This window comes from Suncus etruscus, chromosome 11, assembly GCF_024139225.1.
Source record: "Suncus etruscus isolate mSunEtr1 chromosome 11, mSunEtr1.pri.cur, whole genome shotgun sequence".
Classification (NCBI taxonomy): Eukaryota; Metazoa; Chordata; class Mammalia; order Eulipotyphla; family Soricidae; genus Suncus; species Suncus etruscus.
The window spans coordinates 56,446,479-56,460,476 of NC_064858.1; positions in this window are offsets into that span (position 1 = coordinate 56,446,479).

A 13,998-nucleotide genomic window follows, 5' to 3' on the forward strand; every position below is an offset into this window, starting at 1 on the left:
CAAATGGCAGCTCAATTCTGAGTTCTTTGAGCACTCTCCAGACTTTTCTCCATAGATGTTGGACTAGGGGGCATTCCCACCAGCAGTGGATGAGAGTTCCTTTCATACCGCATCCTCGCCAACAAAGGTTGTTTCCATTATTTTTGATGTGAGCCAACCTCACTGGTGTGAGGTGGTATCTCATTGTTGTCTTGATTTGGATCTCCCTGATGATGAGTGAAGGTGAGCATGTTTTCATGTGTTTGTTAGCCATCCTTCTGTCTTCCTCAGAGAAGTGTCTATTCATTTCATCTCCCCATTTTTTTATGGCTTTATTTGGTTTTGAGGGGCTCAGCTTTCTGAGTGCTTTGTATGTTCTAGATATCAGCCCTTTATCTGATATATCAAGTGAAAAGATTTTTTCCCATTCTGTTAGCTGTCTTCTTGCGTTAAGTAGGGTTTCTTTTGCCATGCAGAAGCTTTTTAGTTTGAGGTAGTCCCATTTGTTTATATTTGATGCTAATGTTCTTGCCATTGGTGCTCCATTCTCAAAGACCCTTTTGATATAAAGGTCTTCGAGTGTTCTGCCTATTTTATTCTCGATAAACTTTATAGATTCAGGTCTGATTTCCAGGTCTTTGATCCATTTTGAGTTGACTTTTGTATAAGGAGTGAGATATGGGTCGATTTTCACTTTCGTACATGTGAGTTTCCAGTTGTACCAACACCATTTGTTGAATAGGCTTTCTTTGTTCCATTTCATATTCTTGCCTCTTTTATCAAATATTAGTTGGCTGTATATCTGGGGGTTTATGTCTGGGAATTCTGTTCTGATCCACTGGTCTGAGGTCCTCCTGTCTCTGTTCCAGTACCATGCTGTTTTAATTACTATGGCTTTATAGTATAGTTTCAAGTTAGGTAAGGAGATGCCTCCCAACTTCTCATTTTTCAGTATGTGTTTGGCTATCCTGGGTCTTTTGTGGTTCCAGATGAATTTTGTAATTGATTGTTCTATTTCTTTAAAGAATTGTGTCTGGATTTGGATAGGGATTGCATTAAACCTATATAGCAGTTTGGGTAAGATAGTCATTTTGACTATGTTAATTCTACCTATCCATGAGGATTAGAGCAGATTAGCCTACCTTACCAACTAACGACAAGACAAAACCAGAAGTCTTGGCACCCTTTGGTAAGTCCAAAAACCAAGATCGGGATTTGCAGATGACTGGCTGCAAGAACCACGACCAGACTGTATACATCTTGGGACCAATAAAAAAGCCCTAGTTTAGGGCTTGAACTATGACCTGCACAATAATCATGATCCCCAGTCCCAAAGGTCCGGCGGAGACAATTGTAACGGAATGGGGCTTTTGGAAGCACAAAGAAAGACACTATCCTAGGTGCCACCCTAGGTTCAGTGCAAAGACCAAGATCACCAACCACAGAAGATGGATTAAAATGACACTGAGGTAACAGAACCTCTAGAACCACAAAGACTGACTTCATCATAAGTCCCACCTCAGGATCTGTGCAGATACTGAGACCTCTAAACATAGAGCAGAAGTCTTCCACACACCAAAAAAAAAAAAAAAAAAAAAAAACAAAAACAAAACATCATCGGGAAAGTAAAGGATCCTGATCATGAGCAAAGTCTAGAGTTGATCCCATGACAGTATGCTCCAAGGACAGAGAAACCCCATATCTCTTAGGCCAAGTGAATTTCTTTTCGAATGACCCCAATATTTACTGTGCCAGGGCAGGAGGGAAAAAACAAATACAAAAAGCACAAAATCTTGGTTATTTTTTATATAAATATATATATTACCTTTATTTATTATTGTTATTATTATTTTTGATTTATTTATCTATTTTGGTCGATTTTTCTGCTTGGGTGCGATTATTGAAAGTGTTGTCCCCAATTATATTTTTTTTTTCTTTCTTCCTTTCTTCTCTTTCGTTATGTGCTATACCATGTTTCTTAATTCAAGACCATGGCGTGATTTTTGTTTGTTTGTTTTAGTTTTTTTTTTTTTTTTTTGGTTTGTTTGTTTTGTCTGTTCTTTGAGGTGCTTATCGATATAGCTGGAGCCCTCAATTCATGGGAGGACTGCCCTGGTTTGTCTCTAAGGAGGCGAGATTGGGGAACAGGTGACTGGGCTGCTAGAGCAGTTCACATGATCTGTGGTGGTTATTCATTGAAAATGTACCTCATTATATCTGCTTTTGCTTTTCTTGGGCAGCCCTGTCAGCCAACCCACCAGCTGTTAAGCAGTTTACAAGTAAATGCAATTTTTTTTTGTTGTGGGGTTTTGGGTTTTTTTATATTTTATATTACATTTTGTTTAAAGTCCTATGAATGTATATGTGTGATTAAAATGGCTTTTTCTGTTTGAAAAAAAAAATAAAAACCATTACAAAAAAAATAATAATGATAGGTATTTGCTTTTGGAATCTGGCTTGTTCTCACATTTCCACTGGGTAAAATTTTGGGGAATGCTGGAGAGCTAAAGCTCAGCAAAACAAATATGAATCACAGCCATTGTATTTAAATGGTTTGAGAGATAAAACATGAATGCTTGTTGAAACTATTGATAAATATGATTATATTTTTAAATCAGAGGAAATTTATACATCCAGGAAATGTGAAATTCCTAAAACAAATGAATAAATTTCTTTTATTTTTGTATGTTTGTTTTTGGGTTATATCCAACAATGTTCAGGGGCTATACCTGGCTCTGCACTTATGAATTATTCCTGGCATTTCTGGTGGACTACACGGAATTCAGGGGATCAAACCCAGCTCAGCCACTTAGAAAGCAGGCACCTTACCCATTGTACTACTGCTCTAGCCTCTTTATTTATTTAGTAAATAGTAATACTGATTCTTCTCCCATTGGAATTGTCACAGTGGCTATCAAATTGACAAAAATCAAGTGTAAATCCTGACTATATTGTCTCTTACCTGTGTACACTTTCCCAAACTTTGTTAGGTTGCAAAGACCACAGTTAAGAAACAAGGCTATTGATAGCCACTGTAAGAGGTTGTTTTGAGAATTCAATAAAATATGTGAATCTCTTAGAAAAGTCCTAAGCATGTAGCAAGAGCTAGATAAATGAAAGCTTCAACAATCCTCACCATTTTCCTCCTTTTCAGCAAGTGATTTCTATACAAGAGTAAGGAGCCACACACTGAACATACTAATGAACATACTAATGAATGGCATGCAGTAAACACTAAGATGAGATTTCCAGAATGAGGATATAGCTAAATAATGGAGTGGATCCTGAGGCTCCATTCCTGGAATACACACACACACACACACACACACACCAACCAAGCAAATGTACAAGATCTTCATTAGTCCAAACACATGACTGAGCCTGAGAGAGTCTAGGAATGGGTTTGAGTTGCAGGTGATGGGCCTGGGAGCAGGGTATTGGATGAGGTACATGGGAGGTAAAGGCTGATTTTATCCAGAGAAGCAGAGTAGCTCATCCAGGAAATTCCAGGGTTGGTGGCCAGGGTGGTGTTCCTTGTGCATAGCTCAGGGACATATGTGAAAGAGGCCCCAACAAGTACTATCATAAGAAATTACTATTTAGTATTTCAGCCATTTCCTCATCTTTAAAATAGAGCTGTTCCTAGCACAAGGAGTAAGGCATTTACTTTGCATGTGGGCCACTTTGATTCAATTTTCAGTACCCCATGGTCCTTGAGCACTGCTAGATATACCCTAGAAGGCTCTTGTGCACCAGCAGGGTGGCCCAGAAAATCCACGACACTGCATCCTTAGACCCTCATACTAAACCGAAAGCCTAGTTCCTGAGAATTGCTGGGAGAAGGTGCCAAAAAGAATCACCAAGGTGAAACTGGGTGTGGACAACTGTAAGGGTAATGGACCAGTGGCTGTAATGAGACTGGTGTAGCTCCATTCCTAGACAAATTGCTTGAGCAGAAAGTGGAGTATTCACCTATCTGTCATAGATGTCTCAGCAGGAGAGGAATAATTTTTGTATTAGAAATCTGGTTTGGAAGGAAGAACACATCTCTGTTGTGTTGCTGACATTGATTGACTTAAATAGCAGAGGCAGTGCCCTCCTTCCTGGTTCATTGCCTTAACCAGGCTCAAGTACACCTTTTGCCCTGCAGGCCAAAGGCCAGTCTGAGGATCTGTGTGAAGCAATCTACATTCAGAATGATGGGGAAGAGATTCCAGCAGAAACTCTGACCTTGCCTCTCAAATGTAAGGTATCCCTGCTCAATAAATAAGAAAGGAGTGCCCTTTCTGATTGGATGAGCATGTGACTGCTGCAAGGCAAACAGAAATGAAGAAGGGAGGAAAAACAAAATTTTGTGTGTATGTTTTATATATCTTTTTTTTTTTTTTTGGTTTTTCGGGCCACACCCATTTGATACTCAGGGGTTGCTCCTGGCTAAGTGCTCAGAAATTGCCCCTGGCTTGGGGGACCATATGGGACGCCGGGGGAATGAACCGCGGTCCTTCCTTGGCTAGCACTTGCAAGGCAGACACCTTACCTCTAGCACCACCTCACTGGCCCCATGTTTTATATATCTTTAAGAAATTCTATTTTTATTGCTGCTTAGATGACATCTTTATAATAATGTTAACTTTCATAAATTTTGTTTAAAGTTATTGCACTGTTAACATCAGCAAAATGCCTAATCACCTGCCCCAAACCCAACCCACTGTTCATTTATCACTTTCTTCCCCCAGGCTCCTCCCCCAACTGCTTATCTCAGAATAGCAATCAAAGGACAAAGGTTTGATAATCATTCTTTGATGATGTCCACTCCATTGTTTTGTCTCTATGACAGATGAATGAAATAATTTTGTATTTTTCCTTTTCTCTTTTACATATTTCACTTGGCATGACACCCCTCAGTTTTGTCCATGCATCCATGTTGTGGCTAACTGCAAGATTTCATCCTTTTTTTTTTTTTTTTTGCACAGTATTCTTGTGCATGTGAGTGTGTGTGTAGGTGTGTGTTTGAATATATACCACACATCATCTGTTGTTGAGTTTCTGGATTGAGAAATGAATCCTTTTTTGATTTTAGCCTACATACAGATATGCTCAGGGCTTATTCCTGAATCTGTCTCAGGATCACTTCTGTTAGAGTTCAGCAGACTGACTATATGGGGTACTGGGGATCAAACATGAGTTGGCCACAAGCAGGGCAAGTTTTCTGCATAGTGTACTATCTCTCTGGCTCTAGAGAAATTAACATTTACGAGGCCCCTGCTCTGGCCACATGCCTTGTATGACATAGGCCACCCACCTCTGCTTTTTCCTCTATGGGTTTACCTTCGAGGTTCCTTGTTTTCAGGGAGGATCACTGAATCCAAATCTGAGATGGAAACCCATGTCATTGATACCATCAACCTGACCAGATCACTAGTGACCCATTGAGCTGCTACCATATACAACCAGACAAGGATACATGTGTCCCCTAGAAGCTCACATATGGGAAAGTGGACATAGCAGAGGTGGTAAGGAGCATGGGAGGTGGAAAGAGGGGGTGCCAAGAAGAATTGACTGTGAATCCACATGTGCCCGCTTTAGACAAATATCTACTCTAACACCAAAATCATTCTTCCAGTTTTGTCTTAAAATATTTATATTAATTCATTAGTTAATAAATTTGTTCATTATGAATTTGTTCATTCATGATACTCAGGGGCCACTCTGGCTATGATTTTGAACTGAGTCGGCTGCATGCAAGAAAAGCTCCTGAACCCCTGTCATTCTTTCCTACAAAGAGTGTAATGGTTGCTTTTGCTCTGGGACCCACCAATTGTCAGAGCTACCCTCTGACATTACAAGAAGCAGGTCAAAAACTCCCCAGATGTGCAGTTTTATCAGGAAGACAATTTGGGTAGCTTGCAGGAGTGACTCTCAGAAAGATGTGAAACCCACACCAAAGAAACTAGGAGCTTCTCTCAAACTGTGAAACCTGATAGCTTGTCTAGGTATGAACCTTTGTCCGACCTTCTTCCCCCAGAGCCTTAACGAAGGTCAGAATGATAGGTGCCCAAAGTGCAAGGGCTACAAAACAGCAAAAACCACACATGAGCAGCAATGCCAGAGAGTAGGACTGCTGGTGAAGAGCCTGGCTGGTTGGGAAGGGGTGCTTGTGAGGGCAGCTGGAGAGTTTCTAGCTGTTGTCAGGAGAGACATTTCTGCTGAGTCCTAAAGAGCTGTAGCTTTCACCCTTCATGCCAAGAGGAACTGCTGGAAGATGTTGGGGACCTATTTTCTGAAGTATATTTTAGAAGCTGCCCCCTGACCTTGGGCAGCTGGACAGAGTGGCCTGGAATTGTGTTGGCCCACAGTCTCATTTACCCAGGACTGTCCTGATTTAAAGTGCAGAAACTTTTGCATCTTGAGAAATGTCTCAGTCACAGAGAGAATAGGAAAGTCTATGTTGGAGTAGGAAAGTCCTAGAGTAGGGTGGAGTAGCCCCATGTCACAATGTCTTATCAAAAACTCAGGAGCACTGTGACTGAGGGGACTGTCATGTGAGGATTCAAGGGTCAGGAAAAAAGGGCTTTGTTGGCCACACCTCCAGATTGGAGAAGGCAGACACATTTCCAGGGCAATATTCTTACTAACTGCTCACCAAGGCCACATACATACAAAAAGCAGAAGCATCTTCCAGACAGGGCAAGCTGCAGGCAAGTGGACCCCAAAGAACTGCAAAGTTCCCTGTAGGCAAAGGTCTTCTAAGATATAGTCCCTTGGCTCTGAAAATCAAAATAATGAATTCACAGGAAGAGCAGCATGCTTGCAGTCTTAAGAAAAGGACTAGCAGGACTAGAGAAATAGATAGTACAGATGGGAGGATATTGGCCTTGTATGTGCACCTCACATGGTCCCCAAGCTCATAAGTAGTCATCCCTAAGCACAAAGCCAGGAGGAAGCCCTGAGTACAGCTGGATGTGAAGGAAGGAAGGAGAGGGGTTTGGAGCCATGTGGCCTGGGACGACAGAGAAAGGCCACCTCTCTACAAGAAAGACCCTCCCATTTCTGGGAGGGGTCTTGGGAAGGTTATAAAAGGTTTGACCTTAGGGGCTAAAAGGAAGATTTACCTGGATGGAGAAGTAGCAGGAGAAAAGGTGGCTGATGAAAGTTAAGTCGCAGGGCTAGCTGAGGATAGCATGCATAAATGATTATGATTGGCCACACATGTGGTGGCCAGGACATAAATAAAGATGATAGTTATCTCCTGAAGAAACCTGACTGCCTGTGAGTTTTATACCCGCCGCTCTCCTGAATCCAGATACCCGCCGGTTAGAAGGAGGTGCAGCCACGTGGTCCTGAGCTGGAGCTAAAAGGCCTCCATCACCATTCACCTCCATCCAAGCCCATCCAAAGGGCTTAATGCAACTATTGTTGTGTATGAAAATATTTCCATAAGATTTTCCTTTGCCTGTTGTCCCACCTTGACCCTCCAGGTGGGGGCACTGTTGAGAGCCAAATTAATAACTTAGGTTCCTGGCGTTGGGGGCTCTTTTGCCAGAGTTGGCTGGCTGGCTCCAGGTGTTTTGGAGCTAGCAGCAGGCTGACAAAGGACTCTCCTCACTCAACCTTTTAACCCTTACCCTCCTGTCCATGTGGATTATTTGCTGCGGATAAATATTAAATATTACCAAGATCACCTCCCAAAGAGGGGACAAGGGAATGGGAGTCAATTTCTCATTCTGGGAGCTCTTTGCGGATACACAATCAACAAAGGTGTAAACGGGACCCAACAAATGGGGCAACACAGAAGCATCTTCCAGAAAGGGCAAGCTGCAGGCAAGTGGACCCCAGAGAACTGCAAAGTTCCCTGTGGGCAAAAGTCTTCTAAGATATAGTCCCTTGGCTCTGAAAATCAAAATAATGAATTCACAGGAAGAGCAGCATGCCTGCAGTCTTAAGAAAAGGACTAGCAGGACTAGAGAAATAGTACAGATGGAAAGACACTGGCCTTGCATGTGGTTTAATTCCCAGCACCTCATATGGTCCCCAAGCTCACCAGTAGTCATCCCTAAGCTCAACCAGGAGGAAGCCCTGAGTACAGCTGGATGGGAAGGAAGGAAGGAAGGAAGGAAGGAAGGAAGGAAGGAAGGAAGGAAGGAAGGAAGGAAGGAAGGAAGGAAGAAGGGAGGGAGGGAGGGAAGGAGGGAGGGAAGGAAGGGAGGGAGGGAGGGAAGGAGGGGAGGGAGAGAGGGAAGGAGGAGAGGGGAGGAAGGAAGGAAGGAAGGAAGGAAGGAAGGAAGGGGAGGAAGGAAGGATGGAAAAAAGAAAGGGAGGGAGGGAGTGAGGAAGGAAGGGAGGGAAGGAGGGGAGGGAGGGAGGGAGGGAGGGAAGGAGGGGAGGGGAGGAAGGAAGGAAGGAAGGAAGGAAGGAAGGAAGGAAGGAAGGGGAGGAAGGAAGGATGGAAAAAAGAAAGGGAGGGAGGGATTGAGGAAGGAAGGGAGGGAGGAAAGAAAGAAGGAGGGAGGAAGGAAGAAAAGGAGGAAGGGAAGGATGGAGGATAGTAGGAAGGAAGAAAGAAAGGAAGGAAAGAAGTGGAGGAGGAGAGGAGGGAGGGCCACCTTGGCAATGATTGGAGCAGGGGTGAACCTTCTAAACTAACATGTACCTGGAAGGAACTTCCTGGAGGTCCATTTCTTAACTCAGGTCTGGGAACCCCAGTCTTGATTCCAAAGACTGGACCCATCAAAATCCATCCTAGGATCAGGCAGAAAGAACAAAGACTCAGTTTGGATCAAGTATCTCAAAGGTTCTTATTTAACAGCCAGGAAGGATCTTGGCCTGCAAAGGCAGCTCAAACTGGACAGCTAGGGGAGAGGTCTAGAAACCTGTTCTGAAAAAGCCTAAATGGTTTGCTTTGTGTTCAAAATAATCCCAGAGCATGGCTGGTTCTCATCACATCCATTACCACCTAAGCAGATGCAGAAGCTTGTTAACTGACACAGTATCTATCACTGCTCCTGGGGGAGAGGAAGGAAACTGTATCTCAGACTCTAATTTTCCACTTTGACTCCACCCCTTGAATCTGTGGAATTATCTTTTCAGTTTTTTTCTTTTCTACCTTTCTTTGTTCAGTTAGGTGCTTGCTTCCTTTGCCTTTTTAAATAATAGATAGCTCTAAACAAGTCATGCCCCACCCCCCAGATGTTCAGGGCTTATTTCTGACTCTGTGCTCAAGACATATTTTTAGCAGTGCTTGGTACCATATGTGATGCCAAGGATTGAACCAGTCAATTAAGAAAATAATCTTAATCTGTCTACTCTCTATCTTACCTATATGCTGGCTATTCTTTTGGGGGAGTATTGGGGAAAAACGACATACGCAGTGGTGCTCAGGACTTATTTTTGGCTCCACACACAGAAATCACAACTGGCAAGCTCAGAAGACCATATATGGTGCCAGGGATCAAACCCAGGTCTGCCATGCGCAAGGCAAACACTCTTCCCACTGTACTATCACTTTGGCCATTTTTATTTGTTTGTTTGTTTGTGGGTACACCCAGCAGTGTTCAGAGCTTTTTCCTGAGTTTGTGCTCAGGAATTACTCTTGGAGAGGCTATGGAACCATATAGGATGCCAGGATCCAACCCTGGTTGGTAGCCATGCAGACTATTCTTAATAGAGGAAAAAAAAATGTTTTTGATTACTTTTAAACTATTTGTCTTTACCAGGACCCTAGTGCTCTTTATTTGGACCCAACATCATGGTTGAATAAGAAAATGTCTATTTTGAAATTAAGATTATTTTTTCTGGGGTAGGAACTGCTATAGATTGCTCAGTTAATGAATATGATGATAGGCACTAATGCTAAAGCGAACATGGACACAAAGCTTGCTCCTTATAACCTCATAGCTTTGTGGTAACACAGATATTTACTACTCTGAGACAGTGATAAATCTTGTCTATAACAACATAACATAACACATAACATAAAACATAACAACATAACATAATAAACATAACAACATAACATAACATAACACAACACACCAAAACTTAACACAATATAACAACACAACATGCCTAATTTCATTGATAGTAAAGAATGGTATATTTAATCAAAAAGTTGCAAATACTGGGTCTGAATGATAGTACAGTGGATAGGACATTTGCTTTTCATGTAGCTGACCTGGGTTTATTGTCAGCATTCTATATGTCTCCTGAGCACTGCCAGGAGTAATTTCTGAGTGCAGAACTGGGACTACTCTCTGAGCACTGCTGGGTATGGACCAAAATAGAACAAAGCAAGATATTGCAAATACTGTAACCCCATCAGACTACTTTATAAGAATAGGAGAATTACTGGCTCTTGCATCCATTTATTCAATAAAAATAGATAAAATGATAGTGCACAACTGCCTTTCACCCTGAGCATTTGTCAAGGAGACTTGACTTAGGCCTCAATTGATCGGACATCGATCATCCAACCCCAAACCTCAGATCTGAAGCAGGTCCTGGCACAGATTTGGTCTTGGTACCTTCCTTATCCCCCGCCCCAATTGGGAGGTGGGACTAGATAGTTCAAGTTATGCAGTTTTGTTTGAAGAAGAGAAAAGTAATAACCTGGAGAAAGGAAAAAAGAAAAAAAGAATCAGATACTCCGGAAATGGGCAGAGTCCTTCTAGAGGCTTTCATCTTTGGTTTGAGAGACGAAGGGGAAAAAGAAGGTGAAACACCACAACAGTACATAAAAAAACTGTCAAATAAAATATCCAGTGAGCATTCCAAAAAACAAACAAAACAAACAAAACAAAAGGGTAAGCACCATATAAAAGCCATAGTATTCAGATAAAAAAAATGTTGCAGAGCACATAAGAAAAGAAAAGAAGAAAATAAATAAATAAATAAATAAATAAATAAAAATGGAGACATCCACTTCAATAGCCAAACCACAACAATAAAATTAACAAAAAAAGATAAATAAATAATAATAATAATTGTTTTGTGCTTTTTTTCCCCTCCTGCAGATGCACAGTAAATATTGGGGTCATTTGAAAAGGAATTTCCTTTGCCTAAGAGATACAGGGTTTCTCCACCCTTGAAGTATTTTGTTATGTGATTAACTATAGATTCCTTTCAGGTTCATTTACTCTCCCCTTGGTGCTTTTGTGGTGTATGGAAGACTTCTGCTCCATCCTGGGTGATAACATCAGACCTCTGTATCTAAAGGTCTCAGTATCTGCATGAGTCAAGGAGTTGAACTTATGATTATGTCTTTCTTTGTGGATCTAGAAGTTCTGTTCCCTCAGTGTCATTTTAATCCATCTTCTGTGGTTGGCGGTCCTGGTCTTTGTGCTGATCCTAAAAAGGGGCCTGGGATAGCGTCTTTGTTATGTTTCCAGAGGTCCCCTTCCATTGCAATAGTCTCAGACAGACCTCTGGAACTAGGGAACATAGTTGTTATGCAGGTCGTAACTCACACCCTGGACTAGGGCCTTTTTTATTGGTCCCAGGATACATACAGTCTGGCCATGGTTCTGTCAGCCAGTCATCTGTAAATCGTGATCTTGGCATTTGGACAGACCAAAGGGTGACAAGTCTTCTGATTTTGTCTTAACATTAGCTGGTGAGGTAGGATAACTTGCTCTTAGGTCAAGTTGTACCCATTTTTCTTGTTGTCAGGGTATTATATTAGGGCTAGCACTTTTTGGTGTCTGAGCACTATTAAGGATGTCCCGATTGGGATTTGTTTCCTGTGACTGTTGTGAAGAAGTGTGTCATTTCTATGTCTGTGGTCCAGGGTTCAAGGCTGGACAGTTGGTGTCTAATCACCTGGAGTCTAAGTTCGGTCCACGTGACATATTTTCATGGTGGGAGATACCCCTGTATCATAAACAAGTATGAGTTCTTTTTGGGGGAGGGGCCACACCTGGCGATGCTCAGGGGTTACTCCTGGCTGTCTGCTCAGAAATAGCTCTTGGCTGGCACGGGGGACCATATGGGACACCGGAATTCGAACCAACCACCTTTTGGTCCTGGTTCGGCTGCTTGCAAGGCAAACACCGCTGTGTTATTTCTCAGGGCCCAACAAGTATGAGTTCTTATCCCTAATAAATAAGAGCTCATTTTTATATGCAAGATTTCCCCTTTTTTTAGTGTGCCTTTGCAGGGAGAAATGGTGCTACATTATATTGCCAGTGCATTTGAGGGTGGAGAGAGAAGAAAACAAAAACATGTCACACACCCAAAAAAGATAAAAATAGAAATAAAATATATGTGCTCATGTATATATATATGACAAGAAAAATATTTTTAAGAAATGAAGTAAAAAATTAATTAAAGGAACAAGGTGATGCAAGAAAGTATCTTGCATTTGGGGAAAAGCAGGTAAAGAGGTACTGTGATACAGGTCTTATACTTATGATGGTAGTATAGGTTTCCCCATTGTCTTTTGAGATTTTCTTGTGGTGTGTGGGTTCCCGGGCGCCTTTATCTCCCAACCTGATCTTCTTGAGATTGGCAAAAGATTTGTGGCAGGGAGGACTTGGGAAGAGTTCATGCATTGGGGGATACTGTAGAGCTAAGTCCGGTTTCAAGTAACAGTCCACGTTAGGAAGGGTTGGTAAGGAGGACCACGCAGCATAAGTAAGCAGGAGAGTTGGTTGCCTTTTCTTGTAGGGGGCAAGGTGTGGGTTTGACTGGTTGTCCCTTCGCTTGGGTGCTGGGTACTGGTTTGCTGGGGTAGGAGGTCATTCTTGATACCTAATGGAATAGGAACTTAGGGTGAAGGGTTTTAATGTGGGGAATCTAGGAGGGATTGCGGGGTAAAGGGATAGTCGAATTTTCAAAGGGGTGAAAGGGAAAAATATATGGAAGGGGCAGAAAAGAAAAGAGAAAATAAATTAAAAAGAAAAGGAGAGAAAAATAAAAAAAGAAAAAAGAAAAAGAAAAAACAGTAGTGAGAAGAGTAGAGAAAAGAGCGAGGGAATGCTAGTTTGTTTGAATGTGTTCGATGAATAGGGCCTGTAGTATAAGTTTATAGGTCACAGTTGCTGCTTCGGTGGTTTGGGTGGTCACGTGCTTCAAGTCCTAAATGAAGGTATTATCTAGGGATAAAGGGAATAGTAAAGAGTTTTATTGGGACATTCTCATAGCACAAGCTGGGTATGGTATCTTGTGTGATTGAGCCCCGAGATGCAATCTTAGTTTGCCCACCCTTTGTATCCAAGAACGCCTGTAGACAGAAAAGCTGAGAGGTTATTTTAAGTATAGAAAGATTAAGGCATTAAAACATAATTTTATGGCATGCTTCCGTTGGAGTCAGTGGTTTCCCATGGTATCCTTTTCCTGTAATCCTGTATAAGATCCCTAAAGGCTTATTATGGGCCTTTGTAGTAGAAGGCTGATAACTTACCTGGTCTTTCTATGCTGCTGTTTCTGCTGTTGCTGTTTTTTTTTGTTTGTTTGTTTTGTGTTTTTTTTTTGTTTGTGTGTGTGTGTGTGTGTGTGTGTGTGTGGTATAGTGTGTAGTCAAGAGTTTGTGTTGTTCCTCTTTTATGTGTTTTGGGCACTGCTCTCCGGTATATGTTGACTGTTACAGTGTTTGGGGTTTCTACCCTGTTAAACCCTGTTATTTTATTGTTGAGTATTAGTTGTATATAAGGTGTATGTTCTAGGTGCTTCAGAATACTGCTATCATTCTGTGTTTATCTTTCATCTTCTTGCTTACTTCATTTAACATAATATGTTCTAGGTCCATCCACGTTGCTGCAAAGTCTGTGATTGTATCATTTCTGACTGCCATGTAGTATTCCATTGTGTATTGATACCACATCTTAATTATCCATTCATCTGTTGTTGGACATCAAGGTTGGTTCCAAGACTTGGCTATTATACTGAGTGCTGCGATAAATAGTGGGGTGCACACATATTTTGGGATGAATGTCCTTCCGGCTTGGGGGTAGATACCCAGGAGAGCAATTGCTGGGTCAAATGGCAGCTCAATTCTGAGTTCCTTGAGCACCCTCCAGACTGTTC